The 9,983-nt window shown below is 41.1% G+C and overlaps 1 protein-coding gene across 1 annotated transcript in view; it reads left to right on the top strand.

Annotated features, from left to right (window-relative positions):
• The window catches only part of LOC118339479 (ras-related protein Rap-2a), a 14,698-nt gene that overhangs the window by 1,121 nt on the left and 3,594 nt on the right, over positions 1–9,983 (top strand). The gene's annotated exons all lie outside the window — the stretch shown is intronic.

Below are 9,983 nucleotides of genomic sequence, written 5' to 3'. Positions count from 1 at the left end.
GGGGGGGGGGGGGGGGGAAGAGGGAATGTCCAGATTGTTGAGTATGAATTGTGGGAGATTAGTCTTCACACATAGGGCTGGCCTTATCGGGCCCTGTAGTTTCAGGATGGGCCTTGGCCTGATCTGAGAACTGTGCTTGAATGGAGATGTTGTGCATCTTCAGGTCAGACTACAGAGCAACACGCCATGCCTGTTCTATTTCGGTGTGCCAGGTCTTACCCACAATGCTTAAGCAGGCAAATGCCCTTGCACTGCAGTCCCAGCATCTCCACAAACGAATCATTTGTGGTCTGGGAGTAGAGTAGCCTCGTCTACTTCACGACGTTTCACTCCAGACAGTTACATCTTAGGAATGACAGGGCAACAGCGCTGATCCATCTTCCAGTCATAACATGCCAAACTGTCTGCCAAGCTGCTCCTCCGTACCACTCAGTGTCCACTGTGCTGGACGCTGCAACCCCCCGTGTGAAACACCCAGCCGGGGGATACCCAGGATTCAGTGCAGCAGAGGCTCTGCAGAGAGCTTCAAGGAGGCACAGCTCTGAATGCTGTAGGGGTTGGGGAACACTGAGCCCGGGCTTCTGCGGTGGAGAAGCCATGTTTTTAATGAACAAGCTACCACAGCCTCTTTAGGAAGAGCAGCACAATTGAAGGCATGAAATTGTCTGATGTCCGCGCGCTGTTACACAGATGATCCAGATATGAGGTCACTAGAGTGAGCCGCTGATTGATACGTGGAAGAGGTTAGCTGAGGCTGTGTGGCTGTGCTGTCATGTTATTGCTGTTTCTAAGCTCTCGGGCCAGTGTACCGTGAAGAAACACAGTAGCGTGCGTTCACCTTGTGACATGGCATGATGGGTATGAAACCCGGTGAGAACCTCCACAGACTGTGCCGTAGATGCTGCTGGTTAATTTATCGGTGATTGTTTCCTATTCCTGTGTCACAGTGCGCAGGCAGCGTGCACCAGGCTGTGACTATGAGAGTTCATCAGTCATTGTGGATGTCAGTGGACGTGTTACAGTCAGTGCAGGGAGTCCAGAGAGACACAAGGCTGTTCTGGTGAAGTTGCGTCTATTTGAAGCAGTGCAGCTTAAAGCTCACACTGTTTACTGATACAGCTAATTACTTAAGATAATGCTCAGCATAAGGACAGTGCAGTCATATTATGCTCTGTTGTTTGGGTTTTTATCTCTGTTGTGTCTGTATTGCCTATTTCCGTTACATTCTGCAACCCCAAAAATGACATTTAATCATCTTAAATATGTTTATTTTAGTTAGTTGCCTTTAGTCTTGGTCACCTAATTAGATCGAGGCTTTTTCCAATGCACCTTGTAAACAATCCTATAAATCTATGGCTCCGGATGAAAGAATGAGGTCAACATGTTTCCCCCATATGAGTTGTGTTGTGTGAGGTATGTTCTTTCCACAGTGTGTGTCTGTGTGTTAATATGTGTGTGTGTGTGTGTCTGTTTACATGTAAATGTATACATGTGCTCACTGCTCACACAGCAGATGCAGCCAGGCTGTTGTGTGATTTCACGCTGAAGTCTGGAGCTGTTCTCTACTGTCACAGCAGAAATTATTTTCTGTAGCAAAAACATCACACTTCACATGCAACTCCTACACAATAGTTCATTTCAGAGTCCTGGAATTCTTCATGTGGACTCTGAAACTTTAGATTGTGTTTGAAACAGTGGAGTTATAAATGTCTTATTCACTTATTAAGCTGTGACCCACATCTTGTTTGCAGTTCTCCCTTTAATAGAGTTTGATCTGAAGGAAAGTCGGCATATTTTCTTTTGTTATACAGATAATTCTCTTCATTTGTGTTGTAAATTGTTATAAAGAACAGACGAATCTAAGAATTTCTCATCTTTGAGGTTCAGGGACCCCAGCATCTTCCTTATAACATCAACACAGTTGATCCTACTACTAGCAGCAAAAAGCATTTCATTGAAAGATTATGTTTAAGATCAGAAAAGGTTTGCTTTACTTGGCTTGGCGTTACAGATGAGGCCTGAACAAACTAAAGCTGATTCTTTGCAGCCTTGTCAAATCTACACACAGAAGATTCCTTAAGAGCAGTTGTATAAAGTAACATTTGCTGCTGAGAGGTTGTAAATATGCAGTACATGGTAAACTCGACACATGCTTCTACAAAGATACAAAGATTGGTGGCCAAATGTTTGCTTTTTCAGCTGATATGAGTTGTCAGGAATATAAAAACAAAGTGACTGGAAATTGGACACATTTTGTATGGCAGCCTTCCTTCTATACCCATCAAAAATCATTACTGGAACCACATACTGTATGCATTTCTTAACACATTTGACAACCCATAACCATGAGAGTCAGTAGTGGTTTCTCTTGTTGAAGGTAAGAGTGGCAACAAATAAATCACAAATTACCTAGTGCTTATATTTAGTAAATAAATTAAAGGTTAACCAACTAACCTATTGTGTAACACATTGTTATATGTGTTACACAATAGTAATAATAAATGTATGTAGGAGGAACCTTTTCTGTTTACATACCAGTTAAGTTTCATCTGTAGCACCAGTAGTGTAGTGACAGCTGTAGTTGGCATCCAATGTTTGTTCCTGGTCTCTTAGTCTTGTTTATTCATTCTTTGATCAGATATGGGCTGATTTTAATCATCATGTTGTTATGTACTGCATTTTAAGTACTGCAGTTGTATGGTTCTTCCTGTGAGTCAACACTGATGTAGCCTATCTCAGAAGTTTTGTTTTTGTTAAATGGAGAAAAGGTTCTAATATAAATGCTAATTTCTGAAATAAAATGCATTTACTTATATATCTTCAGCATACAAACATTTTGATGAATTCCCAACATTAGAATCAAATTAGGTTCTGTGTCCTTATATGGAGTTGTTTGTTGTGTTTTTACTTTTGCAGATGACCAACCAAATGTAGAAAACGTAATTCTAGGTGTGCCATTGTGCATTTGACAATTACAATGCAGTATCAATACATTTAATGTTTAGATAACAAGTGAATATGTTGCTTTTTTTCTGACTGAAAAGAACCTGTGTTGATGTTGTATTGCTCTCTTAAAACCCACAACTGAAAAGCAACAAGTTCGGACATGTTCTGTGGTGCTGGTTGAAAGGTATTGTGGGAAATGTAGGATAACAGTAATGACAGAATGAGACATGAGCAAACTGTTAACAACATCACAGACTGAGAGAAAATCATGATAACATTAGAAAATGTTTTTTAGGGCCGACTGCTTGATTAATCAGAAAAATAATCAACAAATATTTTAATAATTGATTATTCATTTCAGTCATTCTTTAAGCAAAAATAGTGAAAAGATGCAATTTTTTTTATGTTCCAGCTTCTCAAATAAGAGGATTTGCTGCTTCTTTTGTCATATAGCATAGTTAATGAATATGTACTGTATGAGTTTTGGACTAAACAAGACAACTGAAGACCTTGGGCTCTGGGACCTTGAGTCAGGGGCAGTTGCAGTAGAACATGTGCAACAGCTTCAGCAGTTACAGGTGTCTCTGTCTGATTTTGGTAAGGCCTAACTACTTTATTTAGGAGATCCAATTTTGTTATGTAAACCTCAGCCGTCGCACTGTTCCTGTACATTATTAGCCCTGCTTCTCCTGCCTGTCTGTCCCTCTGCGCTGCCAAAACACTGGTGACCCGTCACGACCATATCGGTATTCGCTCAGGTCAGAGGCGCTGCTGTGCATCACTCTCACACTGAACCCTGTCAGCATCTATCAGAGCCTGCTGTTGGTGTCACAGACAGGCTTTATCACAGAGACCATGGGTGCACATGATTTCACCCTGGCCTGCCCGTGTCCACTGGGGACCTCATCACTCCTCACTTCAGCTGCAGTTAACGATACACCAGGGATATATTGTGATTGGTGACTTAACAGAGCATTTAAATAGCAGTGACATGGTCGGAGGTTAGTGAAGGAGAAAGAAGTGAAATAGGTGGCATCATAAACAGCGCTGTTAAGACCGATAGACTCCAGTGGTGTTGTAGTTGTGCTTTTGCTTACATGTTTCTAATACATGCTACATTACTCCTTTCAGCATTGTACTAAGGCTTACAAAGTGAACATAGTATCATTCCAAGGCTTGTTCGTTTGCCAGCTGGTTGAAAGGATCAAGATCAATAAATGGAGGAGCAGCAGTCTCCCAGTTCTCCCAGAAAGATCCGCTTTCATCTGCGTCTTTGTCTGTTGTGAAAAAGTGGGCAAAAGAACTGGGCTAAAGTTCAGTGATGATTACTTAACAGTTGATTTGGCTTTCAAAATTATGTGTTTAAGGCCCTTACGCAGTGGTTGGCTGTAGTGTAACATTTTCAAATAATCCAACAAGTTGGTTTGCTCTTTTTGGAGTCACTACTTTAGAGAGAGTGGCACTAATTCGAGCAAATGCTAAATACAGAGTTAATGTTAATTTACCCCCAACAAACGGCTGACATTTCTAGCCATTCTAGCAACATTGCTTTAGGGATGACCGTGTCTGTTGTTAGGCTGGTCCACCACTTTGGTCCAGACTGAAACATAAATATACCCACAGCGCTCTGAGAATGAACGCTTGTGACACCCTGACCTTTCCTCTAGTGTAATCAGCAGGTCAAAGTTTCACTCATGTTGTGAAATATCTCAATATCTGCTGGATAGACCGCCACAAGATTTGCTGCAGACATTCATTTTTCCAGACTAATGACTTTGGTTGTCCATTGACTTTCCGTCTAGTGCCACCACGAGGCTGACATTTGTGGTTTTAAGTGAAATGACTTGACAACTATTGGATGGATTACCATTCATTTTGGTGCAGGCATTCATGTCCCCCTGAAGATGAATTGGAATCACTTTTGTGATCCACTGACGTTTCATCTAGCGCCAGTTAAAGGTCACATTCATCCATAACTAGCTAATTATTAAATATTAGCATGTTAGCCCACTTATTAAGAGGTTGAGTTGCTAGCATATATACTTACTGACTCTTTTTAAGGGATAGCTTACTATCCAATAACAAGCACGGGTTAACAAGAAAGCACTTAAACCACCTGTATCAAATCCACAGCACAATACAGTTTTAGATATTGTAACTAAAGTCTTCAAACATACAAAGCATATTCATGTGACCCACAGTCACAGTATATGCTTATCCATTTCTGTACCATAAAGCTGCTCACAAAGAGTAGGGATGATGTCAAACTGTGCACTGCACTCAGGTTTGCTACTTAGTGACAAAGTGCCATTAAACTATTCTTATAGGAGGACAAACTGAAGGGGACTTTTAAGCTGCCACGGATGATCACAGTGGGGGAAAAAAACAACAAGCAATTATAAAAACAGCCAGGCAAGAAGCTGTCTGTGCCGTGGTTTATAGCTTTTGTGTTGTTAACGAAGTCATACGGGGAGTGAATATCTGAAAATATTCATAAAAGTCCCCAGGGAGTCAAAGCAGTAGGCTAATAAGCTCTTCAGCTTTTTTATGTCCAACTCCAACCATGCTAAAGTGAATTGTCTATCACCAACATAAACGACAAACTGAAACACTCTACTTTAGTCTTATGTGATTTCTAAAGCTAAATGTGGAGATCTTTCTGACATTAGTCTAGTGTCCACACTGTAATAATATCCTCAGTGTCGTGTATCATTTTCAGACATCAGAGGAGAAGGTGACTGTGTCACTTAGACCATATTTTGTGGTAATAAAACTTAAACTTAAACTTAACTTAAATTAGTCTGAACTATTCAAAGCTTATTCCTCTCCACTATTTTATGAAAAAGCAATCTGAACAAAATTCCAATGTAGTGGCACTTTCAGATTTTTGGTCTTGTACTTTCCACAGTAAGAGGAGGAATTTGTCTCAAATGGCATAATTACCACAGGGAGCTAGTAGTGTGCTGTATTATTGCTGTAACATATCAAATCCAAGGATGACTGGCCTGTACTGTCTGTCAAGTACAATACTCTTTTATCTTTCCCCTTTTGACATGTCTTGGCCAGTGTCTCTGTCATCTGTGAATAGCATCAGATTCTGAAGGAATGGGGAAACGGAGAATTAGTTTTTACAACCCTGAGAAAAAAGAGAGTTTAAGTAGTATCCCTAATATTGTCTTCTTAAGCTTTCATTCTTTTCAAAAGCAGAAAGTCTCCACGTGCTTTACAGTGGCGTGTTTACCAAAGACACTCCAGATATCCATTCCTGATTAAATCTTTCTTTGCCCTGACGCTGTGCCAAAATGCTGCCCTCTGACTCAGCTGATTTCTGACTAAACTGAAGACCCTCCTCAAAAGGGCCATCGGGAGGAGGCCCAGCACGCAGCCTGCTTCCCTCCTTCATCCTCACAGCGTTGGCCAAAATTAAATCCAGAGACTCTTGGGCCACTGGGCTTCACCATCCGTCAGCAAGGTTGACTTGATGTGTATGTATGTGAGTTGATGCATCATGCATTATAGATAAGGTGTGTCTGGGCGAGCTCGAATGGGTGTTTGCAGTCAGAGTGCTCCAGTGCGGGCGCCGTCAAGCTCACAAGCTGAAGGCTAAAGCATGACATGTTGTTTGTGTTGTTTGTGTGTCACAAGCGGAGTCGGTTATTCTTTTGTCTTTTGAGGCTTGCGTCTAAACCACGTAAACCGCTCTCTGTATGTGTTCTGTGTTACGGACAAGACTTGCTTCCTTGCATCAGCCACTGTTGGGTCCACTCCAGACACAGTGTGACCAACACCCTTTATGCCGAGGCCCTGGGAGCCTCGGTATCCGTGGCAGCCACTGTCTCACACCTCCTGGGACTGCCGTTTTCCTCCTCTGTTATTATGACTATATATAGACCCTCTCCTTTGGTACCAGATGTCTTTGTGCTGCACTAATGTTATGATGAGGCCCAAATGAGCTACATAACTTGCATATGGCTGTTAAGTCCTCCAGTATCGTTAAAAGAAAAGAACACGCACACAGCACACTCTGGTATTTGATATGACCTTATTGGTATGACTTTACTTAGATTCCTCCTGCTGTTCGGGACATCCATGATAATTATAGTTTTGACGTGCAGGCAGCTCTAACAAAAGCAGCTCTAACAAAAGCAGCAGTGGATTGGAAGTCTATATCGATTGAAGTATTGTCTGGGTGTTCGATTTGTCAATAGAGAGTTGGCAACTACCTCGATAGTTGGTTATGTAATTTGTAAGCAGAAAATACACTGGTTCCAGCTTCTCAACCTAAATCGTTTCTAGTTTTGATATTCTTCTCTCATACTAAATTGAATAAAATACATTTTAAGACATTACATAGCTCAAATTACTCAACTTGTGAACTTTTGTTGACATTCTGTTGACCGAATGATTGAACCAAGTAAAAAATTGGTAGATTAATTGATAACAAAAGCCATCTTTAGTTATGGCCCTAATAATATATAACTGATAATATGTATTATTTCTCACTTAGGGAGTTTCACACATCCATACACTGGCCTCAGGCAGTAACTATCCCTAACTGTGTTTTTTCTGCAGTAAGTAACATTTAGGGCAGGAAAGTGAGAACTGATACGAAACAGCCTATGATGGTAGATAATAAACAACATAATTGGCTTTCCATAGTCCTCTTTGAGAGATTTACAGCAGGAGGTTTGAGCCAAAACCACCACCTGGGGCAAAAAAAGAGACACCCAAATGGAACCATTACCCCAACTAAACACTGAGCCCCCTGTGGCTTCTGCCGGCTATAAAAGAAAAGGTTTTGCCTTTCAATCTGCTCACCCACAACTATGTTTAGGATTTTTCAGTGGAGGTGGGAAGAGGGAATTGAAGGCAAAAATGCATACACAACGAAATGTGGTCCAAAATAGGAAAATAATGGCCTTGCTGTTTTTATTGACACCAGGAATGCAATGAATGAGACCTGAGCACCGTACACTGAATGTTACAGTTGAGAAGCATAAGCTGTAATTTCTCATTCAGGATGCCTCCGAATTCGTAGAACACTATCACACTTGGTTACACACCAACCAACCTCTAAGATCGTCTTTTAAATCCTGGTAGTTCCTCTCGGCTCTCCTGGGAAGAGAACAGGACAGTTTAGATTAAAGTTCACTTTGGAGAATGTATTCATGAGTAGATCAAAGTGGGCTGCCTATTCTCTGCAAGTTTAAGCTTATTTAACGCTGCAACCTGCAGCCCCTGGCCTCTGAAAGATGCTCAGGCTGCTCGACTTAGAAAAGTATCACAGTTTTTGCAACCCCCTCCCCATCTCTCCAACATTAGCTATTTCCTTGTATACCTGTTACCATAGCAATCAAGAATGAGCAGGATTTTTTCCTATTAATAATTTAGCAGCATGTATATTTGATAGCGCGAGGGCAGCATTTGAACAACCTAATGATGTTGATGGGTGTTCGGGTGCATGACTGGTTAGATTTGACGATGCTGCTCGGTGTTGTGAACAGAGACATTTAAACCCTGCAAACGACGGGTCCAACAGATGGAAAGCCCTCCCTTGCACATACAGATAAGGATGAAAGAAATAACCTGTTGTTTAGCAAAGGATGTGAATACACATGATCTGCTATCTCTCTGATGTTTTTGATCTTTGTCATCTCCTCTGATGTGTACAAACCGCCTCAGAGGCCCGCCATGTTTCCCAATATCAAAACCGTTGTAGTGATTATATTGGTGAAACTGCGTCAGAGCCGTTCCTTTTGATAATTTTAGTGCAGTAGCCTATTTAATTGAACTGACCGCCTCTTCTGGCTGTCCACTAAGTAGTCCAGTTCCACAGTGACATGCTGTCCCTCCAGCAACATGACAGGGTGTTCAGAGCTCAAAGGATTATGGCCACTTTCTACTGTCGGGGTCAGAGCTATACTACCCATTTCCTGTTCTCCAGTGGGTCGTGCCTTAGATTTGGTGCTTACATGAGGCAGGGTGGGCGGTGTGGAAGTTCAGTGGTTAGTGCTCCACGGCAAAAAGATGCTGCCCTGGTACTTTATGTGAAACAAGCTTCCTCCCACAGTCAAAGACCAGGAGTACAGCAAAGTAGTAACACATCTTTTTCTTTTCATTTTAGCCCTCCGCCCACAGTATGCCCGTATATGCACCCAACTAAGCTTTTTTAAAATACCTATTTTGAAAGGGTCAGGGTTATTTTGTCATGTGAATGAGGAAAACTGACCTTTTCACAAACACCTGACAAATAATTAGCATTTTGTAAACCTGCATTTGTTGAGAAATGCTGAGAGAAGCTTATTTTTAAGGGTCATCTTTTTTCCCTTGTTTTTTTTCACTGAAAAACATCTGGATTCTTTCAAGGAAACATTCAGGTTTAAATCGATTTTTCAGGCTGATGTTACGTACTCACGCATTCAAAAATAGTTGCTTCCTGCTGCAAATGGTACTCGTAGTACTCTTGCATTGAGAGCAGCCCAGAAAATGCTTTCTGTAATAGAAATGGAAAGTGGAGGTAAGAGGGAGAGATGGTGGAGAGGAAGCATTAAAAAAAAGTGTGAGTGTTTCAGGGTCACTACAAGTAATCTACATACAACACTGTTAAACTGGTATTTTCATTATGTTTGTAGTATTAGGCTTACAATTTTTGGACATTTCAGTTGGTCATTAGAGAATGAATTCTTTTATTCATTTTTGGTATCGCTGATATTCTTTGTGCCATAAGTGGAGGTTTACACAGGCTTGGTTTTGAGTGAAATATCTCATAAACTATTGGATTGAATTTGTGATTGATTGCATTCACCGACCTCAGGAATAATTGTGTATAACTTTAGTTGGATGCCACTGAGTGTTTGTTAGTATTAGGGCTTACACAATTTTGGACATCTTAATGGTCATAGAGAGATGAACTCTTTATCATTTTTGTAATCCGATGACGATTCTTTGCGTGGCCTAAGTGAGGTTAACAGTTTGGTTTTGGAGTGAAAAATATTACCCTGACTTTCACATTAGCCCATCATCAGGTCAACAATTTG

The sequence above is a fragment of the Morone saxatilis genome, unplaced genomic scaffold (genome assembly GCF_004916995.1).
Source record: "Morone saxatilis isolate NCDOM2014 unplaced genomic scaffold, NCSU_SB_2.0 Contig5, whole genome shotgun sequence".
Taxonomy (NCBI): Eukaryota; Metazoa; Chordata; class Actinopteri; family Moronidae; genus Morone; species Morone saxatilis.
This window is presented reverse-complemented; position numbering and strand designations above follow the sequence as displayed.